The 12,969-nt window shown below is 40.5% G+C and overlaps 1 protein-coding gene across 2 annotated transcripts in view; it reads right to left on the minus strand.

Annotated features, from left to right (window-relative positions):
* LOC117406093 (ribosomal RNA processing protein 1 homolog A-like) overlaps positions 1 to 12,969 on the minus strand; it is a 78,482-nt gene that overhangs the window by 39,020 nt on the left and 26,493 nt on the right. The window lies entirely within an intron of this gene.

A 12,969-nucleotide genomic window follows, 5' to 3' on the forward strand; every position in this document is an offset into this window, starting at 1 on the left:
TTTAAACGCTCATAAAAATGTACCAAAAGCACATCCCTAATAGCAGCTTATCTGACTCGGCTGTCAGCTCTGTCTGCGTTGATGAGGGCTTTCATGTCCCCGCCTACCCAGACGTCAAGCTTACCACTTCCCTGCTTATACACACACCCACCCACCCACACAGGGTCCGTCGACCAGTTGTGTAACAGTATAAATCCCAATTACAATATATACAGTATAATAGAAACTGCTATTCCACCAATTTAAGATTTCCATTACACGAGAGTAGATGTTAAAACTTCATGCTGATTTGAACTCGGCTCTCGCCAAGATAAACTAATGTGATCCATAGGTGTCTCCATCCATTTGCGTTTCCTTCCATATGATGATGTAGATATCCTTCTGTCAGGTGTTGATGGCTAAAGTGTAATGCTGGCTCCAGGGATCAGCTTATTTGCCTCCCTGGTGCATCAGCACACACAACGGCTGCGATGCTGGCTCTGAGGATCAACCACAGTGCTCCATTTGTGACCCCTAGTCCTTGTTTCTTTTTTCAGGTCAAAAAAGCCCCTTGGGTCAACATTGTCAATACCTTTTAGAATTTTGAATGCTTGAATCAGATCGCCACGTAGTTTTTGAACTTTTTCTAGAGCAGCAATGTCCTTTTTGTAGTGAGGTGACTAGAACTGAACACAATATTCTAGAGGTCTTACTAATGCATTGTAAAGTTTTAACATTACTTCCCTTGATTTAAATTCAACACTTTTCACAATATATCCAAGCATCTTGTTGGCCTTTTTATAGCTTCCCCACATTGTCTAGATCAGCGGTCCTCAAAGTAATTGGGGCACGGGCATACATTTATGTTACTTGGCTGTTTGCGGGCATGCTGACTAACAATAACAACAACAATAACTTGATATATATATATATAGATATATACAGTACTGTGCAAAAGTTTTAGGCAGGTGTGAAAAAATGCTGTAAAGTAAGAATGCTTTCAAAAATAGACATGTTAATAGATTATATTTATGATTTCCATTACACGAGAGTAGATGTTAAAACTTCATGCTGATTTGAACTCGGCTCTCGCCAAGATAAGCACCAACTAAGACGTAGCTTTACAGTAAACTAATGTGATCCATATGCGTCTCCATCCATTTACGTTTCCTTCCATATGATGATGTAGATATCCTTCTGTCTGGTGTTAATGGCTGAAGTGTAATGCTGGCTCCAGGGATCAGCTTATTTTGCCTCCCTGGCGCATCAGCACACACAACGGCTGCGATGCTGGCTCCAGGGATCAACCAAAGTGCGGCCTCCCCAGCGCATCAGCATGACAACCGTCTGGATTGAGCTAAGTAGGGTACATCTCTGGGGTTTTCAAGTGGGCACCTTCCATCCTCAGTGTTTCGTCGACTAGCCCACGACACCTCAAGAGGGCTCGACGGTGATTCTGGCGTCCCAGCATCACCCCCCTCCGTCCCCCACTCAACTCAGCCCAGCTTACTTACCTGTCCCCAGCCAGAATCTTTCCGTCTCAACCACAGCCAGTTGCTGCTCCTCTCTGCCGCTTCAGATAAGTTCTTCACTGTGCGACGCAACTCTTGGCCACTGAATCCGACGTCTCTGAGAAACCGGGTTGTAGAATGTGCCACAAATCCTCGACAACCCACTTCCACTGGGTAAACCCGAACTCTCCATCCTCGCTGTTCCGCTTCAGTGGCTAGTTGAGCATACCGCAGTTTCTTCCTCTCATACGCCTCATCTACAGCGTCCTCCCATGGCACTGTTAACTCTACCAGGTGAACAAGGCGTGCTGATCCAGACCACAAGACAATATCTGGTCGAAGGTTAGTGGTGGCAATCTCAGGTGGAAAAATAAGCCGTTGACCAACATCTGCCAGCATATTCCAGTCTCTAGCAGCTTCCAGTTGTCCTGGGCGAGGATTGGTTTTAACACCTTTTCTTGGTGGTTGCTCTCCTGGGCGGAGGAATGTTGTCTTTTGTGTGTAATGTTTTGATGGAACAGGTGGCAACTTATTGGTCATGTTACGCTTGTCTTCCAATGCTAAGGCCAAACATCGCAGCACCTGGTCATGGTGCCAAGTAAACCGTCCTTGGCTAAGAGCCACCTTACATCCTGTCAAAATGTGCCTTAATGTTGCAGGTGATGAACACAAAGGACATGAGGGATCCTCTCCTACCCAGAGGTTTAGGTTCTGTGGTGATGGGAGAACATCATATGTTGACCTGATGAGGAAACTGATCCTGCTCTGTTCCATTGACCATAGGTCTTGCCAGCCAATCTTGCGTTGTTCCACACTCTCCCATCTCATCCATTCTCCCTGTTTGGCCTGGGAAATGGCCTTTATACACCTCATCCTCTCCTCCTGCTTTTGCACCTCGTTGACTACCAGCTTCCTTCTTTGAGCTGGGGCCGCCTTGTGCCATGTAGGAGGAGTTGAACTGAAACCAAGACCCCCTCTTCCATGCTGAACTTGCCCCATGATATCACCAATTCGAAGGGCAGCCTTTGCATCTTCCACAGCTTTCTTTGCCGCCCACTTTCTTCCAGTTTTCAACACAGGTGCTGCCTCCCTTACGCATTTATCGCGTGACTCTACTAATGTCATTTCCAGTCTGACCTTGGCGCACTTAAACTCCTCGGTTAGAGCAGAGACTGGTAGCTGCAGTATTCCTTTACCATAAAGTCCCACTCTGCTGAGGCAGCGTGGAACTCCCAACCATTTCCTGATGTATGAACTGATTAAAGCTTCCAGCTTCTCTACTGTTGTCAAAGAAACCTCGTACCAACTAAATGCAAAGTGAGTGAACAGAAGAAAAATCTAAATCAAATCCATATTTGGTGTGACCACCCGTTGCCTTCAAAACAGCATCAATTCTTCTAGGCACACTTGCACAAAGTCAGGGATTTTGTAGGCATATAGTCAGGTGTATGATTAAACAATTATACCAAACAGGTGCTAATGATCATCAATTCAATATGTAGGTTGAAACACAATCATTAACTGAAACAGAAACAGCTGTGTAGGAGGAATAAAACTGGGTGAGGAACAGCCAAACTCAGCTAACAAGGTGAGGTTGCTGAAGACAGTTTACTGTCAAAAGTCATACACCATAGCAAGACTGAGCACAGCAACAAGACACAAAGTAGTTATACTGCATCAGCAAGGTCTCTCCCAATCAGAAATTTCAAGGCAGACAGGGGTTTCCAGATGTGCTGTCCAAGCTCTTTTGAAGAAGCACAAAGAAACGGACAACGTTGAGGACCGTAGACGCAGTGGTTGGCCAAGGAAACTTACTGCAGCAGATGAAAGACACATCATGCTTACTTCCCTTCGCAATCGGAAGATGTCCAGCAGTGCCATCAGCTCAGAATTGGCAGAAAACAGTGGGACCCTGGTACACCCATCTACTGTCCGGAGAAGTCTGGTCAGAAGTGGCCTTCATGGAAGACTTGCGGCCAAAAAGCCATACCTCCGACGTGGAAACAAGGCCAAGCGACTCAACTGTGCACGAAAACACAGGAACTGGGGTGCAGAAAAATGGCAGCAGGTGCTCTGGACTGATGAGTCAAAATTTGAAATATTTGGCTGTAGCAGAAGGCAGTTTGTTCGCCGAAGGGCTGGAGAGCAGTACACGAATGAGTGTCTGCAGGCAACAGTGAAGCATGGTGGAGGTTCGTTGCAAGTTTGGGGCTGCATTTCTGCAAATGGAGTTGGGGATTTGGTCAGAATTAATGGTCTCCTCAATGCTGAGAAGTACAGGCAGATACTTATCCACCATTATCCATATCCATCAGGGAGGCATCTGATTGGCCCCAAATTTATTCTGCAGCATGACAACGACCCCAAACATACAGCGAAAGTCATTAAGAACTATCTTCAGCGTAAAGAAGAACAAGGAGTCCTGGAAGTGATGGTATGGCCCCCACAGAGCCCTGATCTCAACATCATCGAGTCTGTCTGGGATTACATGAAGAGAGAGAAGCAACTGAGGCTGCCTAAATCCACAGAACAACTGTGGTTAGTTCTCCAAGATGTTTGGGCCAACCTACCTGCCGAGTTCCTTCAAAAACTGTGTGCAAGTGTACCTAGAAGAATTGATGCTGTTTTGAAGGCAAAGGGTGGTCACACCAAATATTGATTTGATGTAGATTTTTCTTCTGTTCACTAACTTTGCATTTTGTTAATTGATAAATATAAACTATTAACATGTCTATTTTTGAAAGCATTCTTACTTTACAGCATTTTTTCACACCTGCCTAAAACTTTTGCACAGTACTGTATATATAGAGATATATATATATATATATATATATATATATATATATATATATATATATATATATATATATATATATATATATATATATATATATATAAATAAATAAATAAATAAATACACACACCCATAGCCTATATTATAATATATATATATATATATATATATATAATATATACACACACACACACACACACACACACACCGTGAATACATTAAAAAAAAAGGACGTGGTGGCGATCCTGATACAGTGCTCCAATCTGTTGCATCCCAGGCGATTCCGCAGTTTGTTTTTAACCACATTCACCACGGAAAACGTAGCTTCACTTAAGTAAGCTTGAGAACATACAAAGTATTTTTAGGCTTGAAGATGCCAAACATGGGTACTTCTCTCTTGGAACCTGCAGCTAAAAGTCTGCACTTTTGTTGCTGAATTTGTAGCACTGTTGCAAAGAAAGATCATTTTGAAACTCCAACAACTCTAGCTGCACAGCTGCCTTGTCAGAATAAAACGGCTTCAGACTGGAAACCGTTTCTCTCACATTCTGTTGGAAAGGAGCATCCAAAAATGTGAAAGCTGATTCAAACTGCAAAATGTCAGTGAAGCGACTGTCAAATTTCTTCTCCTCGGTGGGAAACTGCTCTTTTAAATCCTGATTTTCACTTGTTACACGCAACAGCTGGGGGAAATGTGTGAAGTCTTTGTTGTGCACATCATCTTTAAAAAATTGCAATTTTGCTTTAAATGACTTTACAGCAGAAAGCATTTCCATTGGGGTTTTGTCCTTTCCCTGCAGAGTAAGATTCAAGGCATTGAAGTGAACAGTTACATCAGTAATGAAAGCTAAATCCAAGTACTATATGTCCTAGTTTCAACTTAAATGGGTTTAAATACGGTAATGTAAAACAATAAAACCCAATGTTTGTGAGTCAAATTGCATTATGGGGGAAATGGGAGCCATGACCTTACCGTGTTATAACCGATTCCGCACTAGAACGGGTCACGTTATAACTAGTGCTGGGACGAACAAAGGATTTTCATACTTGAATATTCGTTCAGAATTGAAATATTTGTTTGGATATTTGTTCGTTTTTCAAAAAGTAATGAAAGCATTATATTTCTCTGAACGCAGGCAGAGACAGCATAGCAGTAGGGGCAGGGGGCGTGGCCGTGGGCCCTGCGTGTGTGCCTTTTACAGCAAGACCTTACAATATGTAACACGTTAAAATAGAAAAATCTCAGGAGTAAAGAATAAGTTGTGTAGGACTTGCTTTACACCAATTAACTACAAATCACAGAATGCCAAATAGCAGTTCAAGTTAAACGTTGTTTTATTTATTCCCGAAATAAATAGTACATAAAGCTGACAACGCATTTTATTTATTTTTCCCATTCCTTGCCATTGCCGTTTCTTCACAGTAAAGTGGCCATCGACATGTTTTCATAAAGTAGTAACATGAGGTTTACTTGTGCCTTTTTGTAGCTGAACACGCAAACGAAAACTGAAATTTAACTTTAAACACGAACAAGAGTCTTATTGAAAATCTTGGCTTTTATAAAAAATAATAAACATTATATTTATGTCAAAATGCCATGTTTAATTATTAAGTTGTAAAAAGGTGAAAAAACAGAATTGGCCATTTTTTTTAAATCTTGCCATTCAAGAATGGAAAGTCAGCAGCCCTATATTAGCCTCCTCTCCAGTCCATACTTACTGTATTTATATACCCAGACACACACACTAATGTTTATCATATTAAGACTCCTTCTACGTCATCACCGTCTTCAGTGTGCAGTGCCTTTTTGTCATTAAAATAATAATAATAATAATAAAATGGGAACTTTATCAAGTTTTCTCTGAAGCATAGCAGCTTAACCTGCGTGGACATAACTATGAATGCAGCACTTTCTACAATCGCAGGGGTGTGCAATTTTTGAAAAAAAACTTCGTCCATGGGACAAAATGCTAGAAAAATCTACTTGCCCCCTCACTGTCCCACAAAACACACATACACAAATAGAATAGAACTAAGAATTTTGCTTTTATTAACAATAAACAATCAATTAGTGGTTAATAACAAGTTTTGCGTCATGAAATCAAATAAAGAAAATATAATTCAGAACATACTTGCCAAAACTGAGCCCATCCATATTTTGTGTATTATACATGGCAAGTCAGACTTCACGCACCAGGCCGATAGAGATACCTTTTAATTTGAGGTGCAGCATTTCAGTATTTTATGTTTTGATTTCGATTACTGTATACACCATGATTTTAAAGCGCAGCATTAGCGGAGAGCTACTAAATTGCTTTACATAACCAAGAATGCTTAATGCTTACTATTTTCTGAAGATGTTGACAGATCTATCCGATGGCTAACTTCACATTACGCACCTGTCAAATAACTTGGTGTAAAATGAAAACCAGACACAGTACTTCACATTCTTTATGATCACTGATACTTTCACAGTTTTTAGGTATGAAATCACTAAATTACAGTTCCTAGAGCTGACTTCTGCAGTTTAGAATCGTCAGGACCAGGGCTTTATTTCAGCGCGGGATTGCAAGAATCGCACATTTTCTAAGTTGGTCCCGCATATCTGCAACTGTCAGTGTGGGAAAATCCTACAGAGATATTTTAAGACACCAAGCTACTGTATTTTTCACCCAATTTAGAATGCCTGAAACGCTACAACAGTATCTAAGGAAGTGGGTGTCAGTGACGAAAGCACTATGAGCCGCATTCTGAGTAGTTCTGGCTAAAATAAATAAATAAAAGTAGTGGTGGATATTTTAAGTGTCACAAGACTTTATTCTCTTGTACGTGATTCTTGGCCGCTATCTTTAAGGATTATAGAAACTCCGTACACTGCAGTAAGTAAACAGTTTTGAAAAAAAAAAAAAGAGATAATATTAAGTCTATTTAGGTGCTGTTTTGCAAGAAGTAGCTTTGCTTTCACTAAAGCTAAACCTCAAGGCTAAAACCAGCACAACAAAGGTTACGCACATATTACCAAGGCACCGTAAAAGCCACCTACTTGGTTCACGGCTTGTTTAAAAAAGTACAGACTCTGGACTTTCCAAAGACGTATTCCGTGTGTGTATGCAGTACTTCTAGCCGGAACTACGATCACCTGAAGTTAAGCCTTACACAGGGTTCACAGCTTAGGTTTCGTTTTGAATCTATTGCTTCATCATTGTAGCAGCTTAGACTGAAAGGGGCTGGATCGCTGGAAAGCTTAGACACTCACGTCAGGCAATGGCAAAATGCACAAATAATAAAATAAAATAAATAAATAAATAATTTCAATTTATTTTTTCTAGCTAGATTATTCTATTTGCTGCCTTTTTCAACTTGTGTGTCACTATCTTCCTTTCTTTTGGAATTGGAATAATGTTTGAATGTACCTGAAGTTTATAAGTAATGTGATAAGCAGGCTCTAGTGGTTACGTCAGACCAGAAAGGAGTACACAGACAGACGGTGGATGAAATGATAAATGCGCTTGCTTGCGTCGTTTTATTGTAAAATAAAAGGTTTGAACAAAACAAAAACACAGGACACGGCACTTGAGGCCAAAATAAATAGACAAACAAAACGGACTTACACTTAACAAACGGATGCACAGACAAACGAACACTGAGTTTAAACAGTTATTATTATTATTATTATTTTTATTCTCGTTTATTTTACCTTCTCTCCACACCCATTCTCCACTCACCGAACACACAACCCCGAGTGAGTAAAACGTGCATCTATATATACTGTTGTGCCGGGATTCAATTACCAATTAATTATTCACTTGAATCCCAGCACGTGAATTAATTATGTGCAACCTCGTGTTCACATATTAAATACTTTAAATGCACAGGAAGTGATGTGCCATCCTTGTGCCTAAATACAATTCTACATCTTAAATAACTCGTGCTGCACACACCCATTTATATCCCGTGCAGCCATCTCTATACACCAACATTAACACACGCAACATACAACACATAACACACAAATGCACACAGGGGCGGGGCACATTGTCACAGTAAGCTTCAAGTTCAAGTTTGTGGACATTGTTTTTCACTTTGAAAGAAGCTGTGATCTGGACTATAGAGCCGGTGTAATGTCAGAAAGTGGTACGCTGTCAGATTGCAAGTGGTACACTGTCAGATTTTGGTACATGTGCAATCAATTGCGATCTGATGGGTGTTTTCCTATTTTCAAAGAGGTACATTTACCATTAATTATACAATATTTTTTTGCAAACTTAAACTGGAAACAGACAATCAATTTCTTTAAAAAGATCAATTTGTGACAAGTCCACCACAAAGTTGCACATATAAAAAAAAAGTACATAACCCACTGTATTGCACATGATAAATATTTGTATACTATTTTCATAATGGTGGAAAAATATGATAAATTACATTAAAAACTATGTACAAGACTGGAAAATATGATCAATTCAATTAAAAATGATCTAAAACACAAAAACAGCACAATGTAACAGATTTAAATTGCCACTTCCCTGCAGAAGTTGTTTAGGCATGCGCGAGCAAGCACAATTGGGTTGCACCACTTTTTAACATGTACCTAAAGCCGGGTCCACACCTGAGCGATCAGTTGAGCAACCCAATTGCTCCCGAAATCGCAGCAATTGCTGTGTCCACATCTGAGCAATTACTTGTGCCACAAGGTTCCCGCGTCTACAAGATTCATTTTTTTTTTTATGATAACTGAGTTGTTTTTTTTTTTAACATTTTTATTCCATCTACAAGGTGAAATAGTTTTTTTGGTTTTGAAACCGAGTTGACAGTTTTTTTTTTTCTCCCGTATCTACAAGTTTAGAATTGTATTTATTTTATTTATTTTTTTACAACCGAGGTGACACAGGTCGTAATGTGTCCAGTAATTAACGACGAAGAGTTGGCTGTTATTGTTTTTTCAACTGTTATTTTAAATGCCATATTCCCTAAAGAAAAAAAACAAAGCCATGTAAAAGCTGGAGGAAACCGTTAAATTTTTTTTTTTTTTTACCGCCGACATTTTTAAAATTAGAGCTTCTTAATATGCAAGCCGTGCAGTCAGCATTATAAGAACCAATCAGAGTTTGTGAATTGCCACGTGATCGCCTGTGTCTACAGAAGTCGCTCAGCTGGCTGCTTGGAAAGTAGAGCACGGCTCTACTTCAAGCAACTGGTTGCAGGGACGTCCACACGTAAGCGACTCGGTTGCAAGCAACTAAGTTGCGCAAATGCGTAAATCAAAAGCTCGGGATCTCGCTGTACAGATGAGGCACACAGAGTTTGAACCAAACGATGGATGTCTTCCTCGCTGGAAGCAAAGACACCAGATAGTGTTTAGACGCGAGCATGGCAAAAAGCAGGTTGCTGATTCAGCACAGAACTGGTTAACGGAGATCCTCCCAGGTCTAATCAGTACTTACACTGCAGAAAACATTATGTGAATTATGTATTGCAGACACATAATATTTTTCAGTAAACAAAATTACAGCACTGAAGTAACACAATTAGCAATAAATTATTTTTTTTTGGCTTGAAATACTTGTTCATGCGTGTTTCTGTGTGCTTTAGCCGGTGTACTAATTGACTAATATGACTTCTCGTGTTGTTTAACTGCACTTTAGCGAGACGCCTGCATAAGCAGGATGGTTGTTCACTCCACCGGAGTGTCTCGCTTAAGCGGCTTCGACGGTGTATATTATATTAGGGGCTGTCAAGCGACAAAAAAAAAAGAATCACAATTAATCTTACTAATTTAACCCTTTGCGGTCCATTGTCAGACCTGGTCCGACATTGCAATTATTCCTATCCGGTCCATTGTTGGACCCGACATCATCAAAAAAACGCAAAAAACGGGTTTCTAGTCGTTTTTTCTCCGGAAAAAGCCGAGAAAACCATTCAATGGCCGAGTGGGAGCGACAGGAGCCGAGACAAGCAGATACGCCTTTTTTTTTAAAAAAAAATCTCATTAATAGTCATACCTGCCCCTGGCATCCCATATGGGCGGTCATAAGGAAACAAGCTGGCTGATACTGCATCAGCGCACGGACATTTGCAGAGCTTTTTTGAGATGTTATAGTAATAAAATAATGACTTGGATTGCATTATTGAGGAGTTTGGTGATAAAACGAGTGATCAGGAGATGATTGGTCGGTATGTACGACTTATTATTATTATTTATTTCTTAGCATATGTGAAAGCTATAACGAACGAAAGGGTGGGGCGGGGCTGGAGATGCCTCGTGAGTGCTTTGTTGATATGCAGGGCCTTTTAAACCCGTTTGACTGTGAAAAAAAAACTTAAAACAGCGCGTCTAAAATTAACTGCACGTGTGAAAATAAATTGGACCTGACGCGCACTTAATAAATGGACTGCAAAGGGTTAAAGTTCTTCCAATTACTTATAAGGCCTTACATGGTCTAGGAAAAATGTCTCCGCATATAGGAACACTTCCTAAGAGAACACTTTGCCTAAGGGAACACCCATTGTAAATGCTCCGGCTAAAGTAACAGGAACTTCGCTAAAAAGAACACCACCTTGGCACCGATAGTGATTCATTCACAACGGATACAGTACTGTTTTGTAACCAGATAACTAGGGGCCTACCTAGTTTCACGAAATTCACCTCTAGGGGCCAATGCGTACCAGACTAGTTCAGAGAGAAAAAAAAAGAAACTATTGCACACTGCAAGCGATCATAAACTACTACGTATCTTAATTCTGTAGATAGGCTTTTTTATATTCCTTCGCCGCCCTGTGTGCATTGCACTTAAGCAAAAAAAATAAAAAACAAAAAAAACAAAACAAAAAAACAACATTTAAAAAAAAATACAAGCATTTGTTCTCGTCTACTGTTCAGGTGACAGTGATGTTTTAAAATCAGCCTATCAGTGCATCTGTACTGGCTTTTCTGTGACCTGTACTGTACAGTACTACTAGGACGTGGGACAAAATTAGTGTTGCATTGTTATTTTCGTTTAGTTTGCTAAAATCTAGTTTTCAGCATTGGAGGTAAAATACCAAAAATGGACGACAAAAGCAAAAAACGCAAAAGTATATTTCGGCTGAGGATCGTGTCAAGAAATTCCCCAAAGAAACTTTACATGCAGATATACGAAAATTGTTTTGCACATCTTGTAATGTGACTGAAGAAAATACAAATCGATCGCTATTTAGCTTCAGAATCACACATTAAACGAAAGGCTAATACAGAGGCTGCTAAACAGAATGTAAAAACAAATAACAGCTTTCTGAAAACAAACTTGAACGTCAGCGCAGACAAAGTATTGCTGTTGGTTGTAAGTTAAATCGGTACTACTACAGGTATGATCTACTCTAGCACAGCCACCTCGCTTCAAACAACTTGCGGCTTACTTTTTAAAACGCAGCTAGAATTTTAGACCTGAATAGGCAAGTTTTCTTTCTTTTAACTCAGTACTAATAAAATAAATTCCTGGATGGTACAAACAACATGGCAACTTACATGCTGCATATGTGGCCTTTATTAAAGAATGCCAGATGCTCTTGATGGTAACCGAGTTATGGGACTGTTTCTAATTGATTTCCACATCTGTATTACTTGGCAAACAACTTCAGTAAATGCAGAATGTGAATTCTCAAATGGGGAAGTCTTCACACCACAGAGACCGAGAATGTCGGCAGCAACTGCTGGGGGATGTTGCATGCTTGTCTTTAACAAATGACAGCACTCTGTTTTAGTAATGAAGCAAGTACCACTATTTTAGGCTTTTGTAGTGCTCTAAAATATTATCTACATAGGTTTATTTAATGTTTAAACAGGTCTGCAAAATCATAATTATATTCCATAACCTACCCGGGAAAAATAAATAAATTCTCAGCGATTTAACTAGACCCCTACTTAACTTGTCATCGCGTGAGTGTCTTGAGGCACACAGATTGGTTTAGTAATCTTTCCACAACTGTCCATCAGCGCTCCCCAAGAAACTTGACAGAGCTTGAACAGTTTTGTAAAGAAGAGTGGTCAAATATTGCCAAATCTAGGTGTGGGCTCCCGAGTGGCGCATCCAGTAAAAGCACTCGCGTAGAGTGCAGGATGCGCTCTATAGTCTGGACATCGCAAGTTCGAGTCCAGGCTATTCCTTTGCCGACCGAGGACGGGAGCTCCCACTCGGGGGGAGGGAGGGTTAGGTCGGCCAGGGTTTCCTCGGCTCACCGCGCACCAGCGACCCCTGTAGTCTGGCCGGGCGCCTGCGGGCTTGCTTGTAAGCTGCCCGAGATCTGCGTTGTCTCCGATGCTGTAGCTCTTGGGTGGCTGCATGGTGAGTCCTCAGTGTGAAAAAAAGCAGTCGGCTGACGGCACACGCTTCGGAGGACAGCGTGTGTTCGTCTTCGCCCTCCCGAGTCAGCGCAGGGGTGGTAGCGGTGAGCTGAGCATAATAAAATAATTGGCCATTCCAAATTGGGAGAAAATAATAAAAAATAATTGGCAACGACTAAATTTAAACTTTTTTTTACGACTAAAAATCTAGGTGTGCAAAGTTGGTAGAGACCTATCCCAACAGACTCACAGCTGTAATTGCTGCCAAAGGTGCTTCCACCAAGTATTAACTCAGGGGGGTGGAGACTTATCCAATTATGATCTTTCAGTTTTGTATTTAATATATAATTTTTTTCTCAATAAAA

The sequence above is a fragment of the Acipenser ruthenus genome, chromosome 9, assembly GCF_902713425.1.
Source record: "Acipenser ruthenus chromosome 9, fAciRut3.2 maternal haplotype, whole genome shotgun sequence".
Taxonomy (NCBI): domain Eukaryota; kingdom Metazoa; phylum Chordata; class Actinopteri; order Acipenseriformes; family Acipenseridae; genus Acipenser; species Acipenser ruthenus.